The following is a 13,787-nucleotide window of genomic DNA, read 5'->3' on the forward strand; positions in this document are numbered from 1 at the left end:
TGAGCCAAGATTCAACACCGAAATGGGTCGTAAAGCCTTTGTGAATAGTGCTCCAAGGTTATATAATAAATTACCCGAACGCGTGAGGACATCCGAGAAGTACATAACCTTCAAGAAAGAACTAAAGGCATATTTGTTCACTGAGTGCTATGACACGGACAGCATGTCAATGAGGACGGATTTTGGTTGCTAGTATAATCGTTTTCAGCTGAGCAGAGCGTCATGCAAGACGGAGCTCAGCATCGAATCGTCACATCAAGTATCAAGTAAGTAAGTGTGGTGGATCCGTTTATGTTTTTGTCATAAGCCCACACATCCAAAAACAGCCTGCTAACTTGTTGATTTTGTACAAAACCTCTGCACCCTCCCAATCAAAGTCATATTTGAATATCGCCGAACTGTGTTCCCTCCTGTTCACTGCTCTGCAGTGTTCTTGGAGTCTCATGGCCAGCTTTTTCCCTGTCTCACCAATGTAGTGCGTGTTGCAGTCCATACACTTCACCTCATAGACTACCTCTGTTTGGCCCTCCTTGCACTCTCCATCTTTGACCTTCATGAGAGCAATGTACAAGGTGTTGCTTGGTTTATGTGCCACATTGACCCCACATCTCCGAAGCAGTCTTGCCATAATCTAAAAAAATCCCTTCACATAAGGGATCATCACCCTTGTTGTCTGTGGTATCGCACTTCAGTCGCTTTCCCTTTGTGGTGCCATCCACCTCTTCACCACTTGAATTGGGTACCCATTGGCCTGGAATACCTTTCTCAGCCTATTCTCTGGCTTGACTTATTTGGTCATCATCAATGCTAAGTTGTATGGGGGGACCCACTGAAGGCAATAATGGGTTTCAAATGTGTTCTGTCATTGTGCACCTTAGGTAACCCATAAAACTAGGGAATGATGGAATCCCCTGGCCTCGTCTTGTTCCACCCCTTTTCCATAATTGTTTTTCTTTTAGCTTTCTCAATTCCCCTTCAACCTTTTTCTACAGCTTCAGTGTCCTCGAGCAGAGTGGTGAACTTTGTCTCGTAGTCTTCTTTGTCCATGATAACAGTGGACCGCCAAGTATACCACATGTATTGCTTTTTTATATATAAAGGAGAATTAACTGCCTCTCCATTGTAACCCCTGAGGATAATCCCCAGAGGGGGTTCGAAATGTCGGGATTAAATTACCTGTTTCTGAATCCAGTGCTTTTTACTTTTTTTAATCATGGTTCCTAAGTCCAGCTTTTTCCATATATTACATGCATAAAATAGTACACAAATAAGAGTAATTATGATAATAACAAATATGAATAAAAATAATAACAATAATACATAATAATAAGCATGGTAAAGTCTTTCCCAAAAAAGCTCACCATTGAGGAAGCTTCAATGCACGCTGCCCAAAGACTCAAAGAAGGATGTATTACATGCTGAAAAATCAATTGACAACTACATTTCATACATCGTGGACAAATACACTAGAAGTTGTGGTGTCTTGATATATTTTTTCAGAAACTATTTGACCATGAAATTCTCTCTCAGGAGGCACTTAAGATGAACAAATGCAATCAAAACTACTACTAGAAAGTACAATTTTTTCTTGGCTCATATAATAAAAACAAACCACTCATCTAACATCATGGATTTATTCTTCAACAACAATGAGCAACCCATCATATGCCATCGGATATCACAACTGAGAAGACTCCATTAAACTGTGGGTGTTGTATTTCCAGTGATTCAATAAACACTGTTGAATATATTCACATAGTTATATCTACAGTAACAAATTACAAGTAACAATGGTGTATACTCCAGACAACCTTCCACAATGCTAAAGTAAACAGAACTGTATCTGCCATGATATGCAGGTATCTATAGCCACCAGTCATGTCACTCTCTAACATTACTGATGGCTTTCCATAATTACAATAACAACATTCGTGCACTTAATGGAACACTCAAGACTTTAATTACAAACAAGCAAAAATGCAATTACACAACAGGCCAATCAAAGGTCACTCAACTGCACAAACGAGAGTCAACCAAAATTTACAACTGACAGTATTTGTGTGTGATGAATCAGTCAAACAGGTCAATACTTAATACTTAATAGCTGAACACACCATCACACAGAGAAGTTAAATCACTCAAGTCACACTGGAGGGACCTCTCACCAGCATAGGTTATAATGCAGTACTTGAGATCAACCTTTCGTGAGGAAGTGTGAATGACAATGTGACATTTGAAACAAGTCCTTCATGAAAAGGCTTCTTTCCTCTATGGTTCACCACATGACATCTTAGATTACTTTTCCTTATGCAAAAGGTGTATCACACAGGTCACATTTGAATTGCCTCTCCATTGTGGGTCGCCATGTGTCGATTAAGACTATTCTTTCTTGAGAAAGCTGTATCACATTGGTCACACTTGAAAGGCTTCTCTCCAGTGTGGCTCATCACGTGCCGTTTGAGAGATTGCTTCTGTGAGAAAGCAGCATCACACAGGTCACACTTGAAAGGCTTTTCTCCACCATGGGTCTTCATGTGTTCTTTGAGATTACACTTTCTTGAAAAAGCTGCATCGCAAAGGATACACTTGAAAGGATTCTCTCCAGTGTGGGTCGTCATGTGACAACTGAGACCATTCTTTTGAGTGAAAGCTGCACCGCATAGGTCACACTTGAAAGGCTTCTCTCCAGTGTGGGTCATCATGTGATATTTAAAAACATAATAACGTGAGAAAGCTGCATCACACATGACACATTTGAAAGGCTTCTCTCCAGTGAGGAACATCACATGATGTTTGAGACCAGTCATTCTTGGGAAAGCTGCATCGCACAGGCCACACTTGAAAGGCTTCTCTCCAGTGTGGGTCATCACATGATATTTGAGAGCGCTCTTTTCTGAGTAAGCTACATCGCACAGGTCACACTTGAAAGGCTTCTCTCCAGTGTGGGTCATCACATGATTTTTGATAGCATTCTTTTGTGAAAAAGCTGCTTTGCACAGGTCACACTTGAAGGGCTTCTCTCCAGTGTGGGTCATCACATGATATTTGAGAGCACTCTTTCCTAAGCTGCATCGCACAGGTCACACTTGAAAGGCTTCTCTCCATTGTGGTTCATTACATGATATTTGAGAGTATTTTGTGAAAAAGCCGCATTGCACAGGTCACACTTGAAGGACTTCTCTCCAGTGTGTGTCATCACACTGTACTCTCCAATAGGCCAGTTGACAAGAGAGGCTCTCAGTGACAAATGGATCTTATAACTATAACAACATGCAAATCGCGAAAATCAGAAAGATTCATAAGACAAAACACATGCTCCCAGACAACCATGCCAACAAAAGTGTTCTATCCCACACGAGAAATATTAGCACGATGTGTATGGTTTGTCGCTGAAAGCCGACCCCGCTCGCCTCAAGTCCACATGAATCTCTAGGCGACGTGACATCATAACGTAAATTTCAATAAGGTGGACAGACCGAGTTTATAGTACACTTTGCAAAGTACTACATAAATTATTTCAAACATATCTTTCACCAAGTATTTCTACTAATGAACCACGACATGATAATAGTATATCATGCATTTGGCATGCTAAGAAAATATGGGGAAAGAGAAAAACTGCAACCCTAACATTATAAAGCGAGATTTTTTTTATTGTGTGCATGATATTTTCCTGCCTGTCTTTATTTCTCGTGTTTCAGTATTATTCTGCACTGTTTATTCATATTTCTAATCTTGCCATATAACAAGAAACTGTTTTCGATAAAAAATATGAGCCGTTGCTCATTAGTGTAGACCAGAGGTCGGGAAACAAGCGGCCTTAACCCATTCAACTCCGATGACAAGATGTCTTGTCATTTGGTCAAATAAAACAAAAAATCATAAAACACCAAAATGTTTGATCAAACACCAGAAAAATATGACGTCAGTCCTCGCTTCGCTGCGAGCGAAGCGAGGATTGACGTCATATTTTTCTGGTGTTTGATCAAACATTTTGGTGTTTTATGATTTTTTGTTTTATTTGACCAAATGACAAGACATCTTGTCATCGGAGTTGAATGGGTTAAGGCCGTATGCGGACTCCTGGGCCATCAAGTGCGGCCTTCTGCGGCCTTTGATGTACATATTATTCTTTTTAAAGACCTTGAATATTTTTTAAGTCTGAAATCATTAAACACCTGAAACTTATAAGGGTATAATTAAAAACAAAGGGTATAATTAAAAAAAAAAAAAAAAAAAAGGTCAAGTGTAAATTCTGCACCCACTTCGAAATTAAAAAAACAAAAAAAAGGGTAAAAAATCATTTAAGAATTCTATACATATGTATATTTTTTAACTTAAAAAAGTATTTTTAAACTGAATTTTTAGGGAGGGGGGTGGAAAACTTACACCGTCCCCTAAAAAGGGATAAAATAATTGAAAAAAGATATTAAGAATTTGTTCCGTGCGGCCTCTATGTGGGGCGATGAATTGCAAGGTGGCCTTCAAGCACAAAAAGGTTCCCCATCCCTGGTGTAGACTAACAAATCAAAGCAATGATTTAACTAAGGTTCAAGAAAAAATAACAAAACTAATTATGTCATATCCAGTGGCGGCGCCTAGGGAGGAATTGGGGGGGGGGGGACTTTAGCCTCCCCAAAAAAGTAGTCAGCCCCCCATTAGCCCCCCCCCAACTGAAATGAGAAAATTGAACATTTAAAACACTCATTAAAATAATTTTATTAAGTGGAATTTTTAATGGCAAGGGCTAAAGATTTGTCAGCCATCAGCGCTAGCGCTACCATTAACCCCCTCCCCATCTGAAATGAGGACAATATATGTGTATTATTGCGGCGTTATGCAAGTTCAACTGCTTTCATTATATATGACCCACGCCTCAAATCACCTGTAACCCGTTGTAGAAATGTCACACATTACAGATAGCCTATCTGTAATGTGTTACATATATGCATAGCCTATCTGAGATAGACTATGCAACGAATCGGGGCGTGGCCAGGCGACAATAGTATTCCCAAAGTATATAGACCAGGGATTCTCAAAGCGGTCGATATCGACCCCGCAGGGGTCAATCGGAACATCCAAGGGGTCAATGAATAGCCAAGGGGTCGAAAGGGGGTCGATGAATAATCAGGGGGTCGGTGAATGTTTACTGCTGGAGTAGAAGAGACCATTTAAAAATAATTTCAAACTACAAAATTACACTGTATTAATGATTATACTAATAAACATTTTTAGTTAATACCAATCATTGCTTTAATACCGATAATATAAAAATACTTTATAATAGGTTACAAAACGTTATTGTAGTGGAATTTATATATACAAGCATCCGGCTGACGCCGGCCGTGGCTCAGCCACGGGTGCTTGGCCTGCGGCGCCGCTCGCTGCGCTCGCAGTAGTCTTCTTCCACATGTGATTTTTGGAACATCTATACACGATAATACACACACGCGCACACATGCACACACATAGATACATACATAAACACACACACACACATTTTTGCAAATTTTTCTTCCATCTTTTCTTCCAACTTTTCCTTGACGTCTTCCAACTTGTCCCCTAAACTTTCCTCAATTTCGTTACTGTTTTCGTCGTGAGAATAGCTGGGCAAAATCATTTTGACGGCTTCTTCTTCGGAGATGGAGTAGATATCCTTCGGAATGACAACCTTTCCTTGTTACGATTCCTCTTCTGCCAGGACGGTGTCCTCGTTTTCGGCAACTGTGGGCACTACAGGTAATTCCTCTTCTCTTCTTAGGTGCTTGTAAAAAAGCTCTTGGTAAACACAATTACGGGCTGGTTTTAACTCGTAACTATCATTTACTTTCTCCCGCTTTTCTTTTAGACGATTTTTTTTTTCTCTAGAGCCAATTTTTCCTCAATTAACCGCTTTTCTTCTTTCTCTTTTGCAAGTCTCTCTCGTTCTTCTATTCTTTGCTTCGCCTTTTCCTCGTCTTGATGGATTTTATTCAGTCTCCTTTGGTCACGGGAATCTTTCATGGCTTTCCTGATGGCATATTTGTTTCTTCGTTTTGCATGGTTGAACGTTTTGAAGGCCTTCTCTAGATAATACATTTGATATGTTTTGTGGTCGGGTTTTCCGCCCGATTTCACAAAGTTTTTATACCCGACGAAATAATGTTTCGAGAAATTTTTATAAACGCTGTCTTCAATTTCTCCGTCAAAAAGTTCAAAATTGTCAAACATTTCGTCGGAATACTCGAAATCTTCAACTTCTCGTAGCGTCTCGTTGAATTTAAGCACTTTTCGTTGGAATTCTCGAACAGATGCGTTGGCACGGAAGGTTTTAACGTCTCTGTACAGATCCGGGAAAGCTTTTGTGTGTTCGTTACGTAACTGGGCATGCAGGTTCTTGTCATTCTGCAGTTCTGTTTTTATTTTTTCCGGTTAACCGTAATCCATTTCCAAAAGTGGCGAAGACGCCTTTTCTTGTTAGCGTCGGGTTCCCTGGCGGACATGGTGCCTAAGATACAAAAAAAATGACCACTATCTTAAACAACGCACATGTAATAAAACCTTACGTGACGTGGCCCAAAAACGCCGGACCCCTTTCCGTTTTCGCTCAAGCTCACTATGGTTTTGTGAAAACTGACAATTTGAGAAAACTCCGCGCTTTATAGTAAGTAGATATATGTATATATATATATATATATATATATATATATATATATACATATATATATATATATATATATATATATATATATATATATATATATATATACTTCCACCAAAGGTTTGGCATGGCCATGGGCTCTCCTTTGAGCGCTGTCCTTGCCAACCTGTTCATGGAATTTCTGGAAGCAGGGCCTTTCTTAGATATCGTTCCTGGCAACGTAGTATGGCTTCGCTATGTGGATGACATACTTCTAATTTCCCCCCAGACGGTTTGACATCCCCAAACTCCAAGCGGCACTGAACGAGGTTAAGCTATCCATCCAGTTCACCTTGGAGGAAGAAGTCAACGATTCCCTTCCATTTTTGGATACCCTTATCAAGCATGATAATCTTTTAAAATTTACAGTCTACAGGAAACCAACCAATAAGGACGATTTGACTCACTTCCTTTCCCACCATGACCTCAGTATTAAGAAAGGTGTAGTTATATGTTTCTACCTCAGAGCTCTCAGAATTTGTAGCCCTGAATTCTTAGAGGACGAGTTTAGGCACATAAAGGAGGTCTTTCAGAAATTAAAATATCCAGAGTGCATCATCCACCAGTGCAAGAAAAAGGCACTCAAAATAATGGAAGAGCGGGAACCAACGAAAGATCCAGCTAGGAGGCTTATCCTTCCAGCCAACAGCGTCACCACCACCCTCACCCGGACACTTGGGCGTTGCAACATTCAGGTAGTGGCCCAGTCCAGCAGGACTATCAAAGAGCTCTCTAGAAGGAGTGACAGCCAGGACGAGATGTGGGGAAAAAACGCTGGTGTCTACCGCATACCCTGTGCTGGATGTGATAAAGTATATATCGACGAGACTTCCCGTGACCTGAAGACCCGGATCCGGGAGCATCGCTACGATTCCCGGAACAACATCACCACCAACGCCTGTGTTATCCACCGGAACACCAACGACCACCTGATGGATTGGGATAACGCAGAGCTTCTTTTTAGTGAACCAGACAGGGTGAGGAGGAAATGCCTCGAAGCGGCCGCCATTCAAAGCTTCAAAACCATTGAGCAGAACAGAGGCATGTTCAACATCGCCCCTTCTATCATCCATCTGTTACCCGCATTATACAAATGTATGAAATGTCCCTTAGTCCACTTCAACAAACTGTCCGAAATGTCCTCCATTATCTCCACCAAGTCCCACCCGTCCCCTTCTCACCCCCCTCCGCCCCTCCACCTACCACCCACCCCTCCCTGATAACCTCTCCCAGTTCCTTCCCCGTCGGCCTATATGTATTCAGAGTGTTTGCCATATGTCTGTACTTGAAAAAGGTGTAACAAGCGAAACGTCGAAAAAAGATTTCGATCTCACACGGTGTTGATTCTCACAGTCTTGTCGGCTTTTGTCTTTGTGTTTCCTCTAAAAAACGCTGTGGAAGTCGGGGACAGGTGGTATTACGGTGACACTTTGTACTAAAAATATTATTGAAAAAGCGCTTGGGTAAGTCGGGGTCAGGTGGTATTCTTCTTATTCTTCTTCTTCTTCTTCCTCCTCGCGTTCTTCTTCGCGTTTTTCTTCGCGTTCTTCTTCGCGTTTTTCTTCGCATTCTTCTTTGCGTTCTTCTTCGCGTTCTTCTTCGCGTTCTACTTCGTGTTCTTCGCGTTCTTCTTCGCGTTCTTTTTCGCGTTCTTCTTCGTGCTGGGGATCCCGTGTTGGGGTTCCGCCCCGAGGCCGAAGGGGAAAACGAGGGATTAGAGCGCGGAAAGCTGCGGCCGTAGGCCGCTGTTTGCACAGCCAATGAGTACAGAAAAAAAACTGTACTCCTTGATAATGTGAATATATCACGAAAGCGCTCGGACTCCGTGTGTTTTTCCTTTGCCTAGTGGACTCTGCATATATATATATATATATATATATATATATATATATATATATATATATATATATATATATATAAATTCGACGCACCCAAGTTATATCACATTTGACATTTGTCACACTCCAAACTTCATCATAGTTCTTAACTCTTCTTAAACTTTTCTTCGCATTCATTCTTATCCTCTACCCACGTTGATTTTTTTTTGTCATATTTGAGATGGTGCCAATATGAATGGATCGTATTTATATGGAAAACCAGATATAACTAATATTAATGACTAATGAGACTGAGTAAATTCTTAAAGACGCAATAGATGATGAAATCAATTCAAACTAATTAAATAAAATCCATTGAAGTTTCAATTTTACAGCCTTCGTTGTCCGTGCAAATATATATATATATATATATATATATATATATATATATATATATATATATATATATATATATATATATATGTAGTGTTCATAAGCAAGATGCATATTTTAGGCGAAATTGCGTTCTTGGCAACTATAAACTTGAATCAGTTTGATTGGAAACACTTTGAGGAATTTCGTGGTTGTTATTCATGCAGTTTCAGTTTGGTTGGTAGTGGGTTTGTCTGTGATTTTGTACATGTTGAGGTTTTTCAACTTGCTGTTTCAATCTTGTAAATCGTTTTCCCCACATGGAGATGATTTCACTTCATGTATCTGTTTTTATATTGTGGTGCTGCTATTGATATATGGCCATTTTTATGCATAATTATACAAAAAACTGTATATGTACTTTCCACTGTTCTTGTTTCGTTGTGAAGCACATGCTTTTTCTTAATTTCACAGTTCCACTAATAACTATACAGGTTCTTGTTTCTTAAGGATATTTTCTATTCGTTTAGTGCTTGTTGCTCGCAGCACATTAGCGCAGGGGGACCCGCTCAGTTTCGAGTCCAATATTACCAATATTGGATTTTAAACTAATCCAGCGACCCTGTCAAGAAGACACTGTTACTATACTATAAATGTTGTTATTTGATAATAGTGATATTGAGAACGTCAATAATGATTTATATGAATTTTGTGTTAAAAGACAAAGAGGAAAGATAGAAATGTTAAAGAGGAAATATTAATCTCTTCATAGAGAATTAGAATCAATATAAAAATTAATAAGCTTAACATATTTTTGTAACAAAAGTCATCAAAAGGATGGAATATTTATACAAATATTTAACCTAAGCTAACCTAACCGAACCTAATTCAGTTAAAACCTAACCTAAAGTGAACCTAACCTACCTTATGTGTTTCCCAATGGTGACAATTGACGAATGGCACACACACACCTGCTAAGACGAGAAGACGTGTCCAGAATTAGCTCCGACATTGGTATTTATTTTCCGGTTATTTATGCATGTATACACTTATACCCTGTTGCATAGTCTTGACAAATTAAGACTTATATGAAAGCCAGTTGAGAAGTTGGCAAGAGGAAGGAAGAGAAGGGAGGAAATAGATTAAAATATAGATGTAAGCTTACCAGGAATTAGTGCTACGATAAACGACATGACGTCATATCGGCTACCGCAGAGATTTTAACGAAAACTCCTACGGGTAAGTTATCTTCTACGTCGTTATTCAGAGATCTTGATGAACTGAGTACAATTAAGATAATACGAGAGTTCAGCACCGTAGCAGCTCACATCTACACTGATAATTTCAGTGGCAATAGCGTTTACATACAGTTTAATCGTTGCTCCAGTTGTTCCGTCCGTTATCTTACCTGTTTTTGTTTCTGGAAACCAAATTGAGTGCTGAATACTAATTAATAACAAATATGAGTGCATCAAGAGTGCCTACAACAGCTAGGACAGTGAAAACAAGAGCTTCAAGTATGGAAACTGGACAAGATAGGGACGGGGCAGTTGGGGGGAACGGCTGTCAGCGGACTGAAGGGATACAAGATGGCGTCGGCGGTCATGCGGAAGACAAGTTTGACAACAAAGAGGTCTGCCCAAATTGCAAAGGCCAGATTAGTGATGATGATCATGTACTGGAATGTCATTTATGTGACATGTGGCACCACATAATGTGTGAGGGTATATGTGAACCTGTGTATGAATTTTTGAAGAGGAACGAAGAGGGATCTATCCACTGGTATTGTTCAAAATGTAATGCTGTAGTTGGTAAATTTGTTAAACAGATTACCTCCATATCAAAGAGACAAGATGAGGTCGAAAAACGTATGGATGCCTTGGAAGTTAGGACCAATGAAAAAATCAGTGAAGTGACGGAAGATATTGTTAAGATAAACCAAAATGTGAATATTGAAATCAAGTCAGAAGTGGACATTGTAGTGAAGCAGGAGCTCCAGGGATTCAGAGGCGAGATGTATAATGATATTTGTAAACTAGTGGAAAGGAAAATGACTGAAGGACAAGGGAAGTGGCAGAAAGAAGTGAGGGAGGTGGTATCTACAAAAGTGAAAGAAGACTTTGCTAATTCATACAGTGACATTTTGCAAAAATGCGATGGCAGAGCAGGTACTGGGTATGATGACAAGACAATACTGGAAAAGACGACAAGAGAAGTCCAGGGTAGAATGGACAGGAAGGATAACCTTGTCATTTATGGAGTCCCTGAGGAAATGGTAGGAGGCATGGATCTAGCGATTAGGTCCGAGAAGATTCGCCATGACAGGCTTGTGTTTACCAATTTGTGCAGTGAAATAGGCTTAACTTGTTATGATAGTGATATTGAAGAGATAAGAAGGCTAGGCAGGTATGAAGGAGAATCAGAATCTGGAAAATCTAGACCCATACTGATCTCTCTTAGAGGTGGTCTGAAAGATAGAATAATGAGGAACCTGTATAAACTTAAAGATGCCAATACAGGAATTTTCAGGAAAGTAGGAGTGTCACATGACATGACCAAGGAGGAAAGGAAGAGAGAAAAAGAGCTGAAAGAGGAGGCCCAAAGGAAGAACGAAGAAGCAGCTTCGGGAAACTTCTATGTGATAAGAGGAAGCCCGTGGAAAAGATACCTATTGAAGGTGAAGAGAAGAGAGGCAACGAGCAGAGCTTCGGAAGGAGTTGCAAGAACAGAAACAGTGAGCTGTGGGGACTTGGGAGAAGGCCGGATAGATATGTAAGCAAATATGTTGAAGCGTCTAAAAAAACTAGTGCTAATGAAGAATCGACAAATTGGGTTAAAAATGTTAAAGTGTTATTTTGTAATGTTGATGTGTTTTCCTATGATAAGATTAACGAACTAAGGACTATTTTAAGTGGAGAGCTAGTACCTCCCCAAGTAATTGCAGTACAAGAAGTTAAGCCAAAGAATTTTAGGTTTGAAAGAGACATAGTAGAGTATGCTATAGAGGGGTATGAAATATTTGGCAAAAATTTGGCAAAGGCGGAGGTTGGTAGGGGAATGTTGCTGTACATAGAAAAAGGTGTTCAGTATGACATTGTGGAATTCAAGGAGGAAGCTACTGAATATATTGCAGCAAAAATTAAAGGAAAAACGGGTGTAGGGGATGTGTTAATTGTGTCTATATATCGAAGTCCGAATAGTGAGGTAGAAAACAATGGGAAAATTATGTCACTGATGCAAGAAATAGCAGACTACAACATCAAACATAAAGTAATAGTGGGAGTTCTTAATTTACCAAATATAGAGTGGAAGAACATGACCTGCAAAACTGGTGATGATGACCTAAGTCTAAGGTTTATTGAGAAAATGCGAGATTGCTACTTTATACAACATGTCGCCGGAATTACTAGATTCAGAGGTTCAGATGCAGGCAACATACTTGACTTGATTATTACTGATGACAACATGATCGTGGAGGATATTGAGATAAGAAATCCACTTGGTAGGAGTGATCATGGATGTGTAATTTTCAGATGCAACATGGAACCACAGGTAAAAAATTGTAAGGGACTTGTGTATCTTTTTGAAAAGGCGGATTATTGCAAGCTAAACGGAATGTTGAATATTAATTGGGATGAGTATTTGGATACCGATGATATTGAGGACATGTGGTGCAGATTTAAAAGTAAACTACAAGAGTCAATAGACAAATGTATTCCAAGGAGAGAACTTAAAAACAGTGGGGAATTAAGGAAGAGAACAAATCATAATTTGCCAATGAATAGAAAGCTGTGGGCAAAGATTAAGAAAAAACAAAGATTTTGGATGCTATTGAAAAAAATGAGGGAAGGTAGAGAAATTAATCAGGACGAGTATGACAAGTTATATGAGGAATACAGACGGATTAATAATCAGGTAAGAGCTGAAACTAGGTCTTCTGTTAAGAACGTGGAGAAGACTATTGCGCAAAACGTCAAGTCTAACCCAAAGATATTTTGGAAGTATGTCCAGTCGAAAACAAAAGCTTCTGTCAGTATATGTAATCTGTATAAAGATTTGAATAAAACTTCTAAAACTAAAGATGACAATGAAAAGGCAACAGTACTTGCAGACTTTTTTAGCTCAGTGTTTACCAAGGAACCAGAAGGGTTAATACCAGAAGTGGAGGTCAAGGATATTCCAATGTTATCACAGATTGAATTATCTAGCAAGGATATTATCAGTGTTATAGATAAACTACAAAGGAATAAATCCCCTGGGCCGGAACGGCTTCATCCTCGAATTCTGAAAGAGACGAAAGATGTAATTGCATATCCGCTTTGTAAGATCTTTAATCTATCACTTTTGAGCGAAAGACTACCCATAGATTGGAAACTAGCGAACATCTCGGCAATATACAAAAAAGGTGACAGAAGCGACCAGTTAGCTTAACATGTGTCATATGCAAGTTATTGGAATCAATAATTAGGAAAAGGATTCTGGAACATCTCAAGGGCAATAAGCTGATTAGTAACAAACAGTATGGATTTGTGGAGGGGCGCTCGACGGTACTACAAATGATCACGGTCTTGGACAGATGGACTCAGATTTTAGATGAAGGAGGAGCTGTCGATGTTGCATACTGCGATTTCATGAAGGCCTTCGACACTGTCCCCCACAGAAGGCTAGTTGAGAAGATCAAGAGTTATAACATCAGAGCAAACATTTTGTCATGGATAGCAGACTTTCTCAATGATAGAAAACAAAGAGTGATTGTCAATGGAGTTGAGTCAGAATGGAAGGACGTGGTCAGCGGTGTACCTCAGGGATCTGCGTTGGGTCCGCTACTGTTTGTTTTATATATTAATGACTTGCCAGATTCTGTAATCGACAGTGAATTATTCTTGTATGCAGACGACACCAAAGTATTCAGGAGGATT

Source organism: Oratosquilla oratoria, unplaced genomic scaffold, assembly GCF_046742065.1.
Source record: "Oratosquilla oratoria isolate Oo_2021 unplaced genomic scaffold, ASM4674206v1 SCAFFOLD54, whole genome shotgun sequence".
Lineage (NCBI taxonomy): Eukaryota > Metazoa > Arthropoda > Malacostraca > Stomatopoda > Squillidae > Oratosquilla > Oratosquilla oratoria.